This window comes from Buceros rhinoceros, unplaced genomic scaffold (genome assembly GCF_000710305.1).
Source record: "Buceros rhinoceros silvestris isolate BGI_N320 unplaced genomic scaffold, ASM71030v1 scaffold7259, whole genome shotgun sequence".
Lineage (NCBI taxonomy): Eukaryota > Metazoa > Chordata > Aves > Bucerotiformes > Bucerotidae > Buceros > Buceros rhinoceros.
This window is the reverse complement of record NW_010433191.1, coordinates 27,279-27,634: the sequence shown is the minus strand read 5'-3', so window position 1 is coordinate 27,634 and position 356 is coordinate 27,279.

Genomic DNA, 356 nt, shown 5'->3' with positions numbered 1-356 from the left:
AAAAAAGCTGGTGTAAACTCAGCGCCAGGGCTACAGCGTGTGAGCAGGACACGGACTGGGGTCTGCCAGCGCCAAATGGAGACACAGAGCAAGACCTGCCCCGTTTCACACCTCCTTTCCTGAAACACTGACCCTGTGCAACAAGCCACCTGCAGCATCTTCCACACCAAGCAAGTTTTTCCCCCCTTGATAAAATCTTTTTACTCTGAAAAGCAGCAGCCTGAAGGGTTCTTATTTACCGAAAGAAAAAAGGAAAGAATAAACAGGCAATGCTCAGCACCACCCCGGCTCTGACGCCCCCAGCTGGTGCCCAGCACCTTGCGGGGTTCCAGTGGGTTCTGCGCCTGCCCCAACCA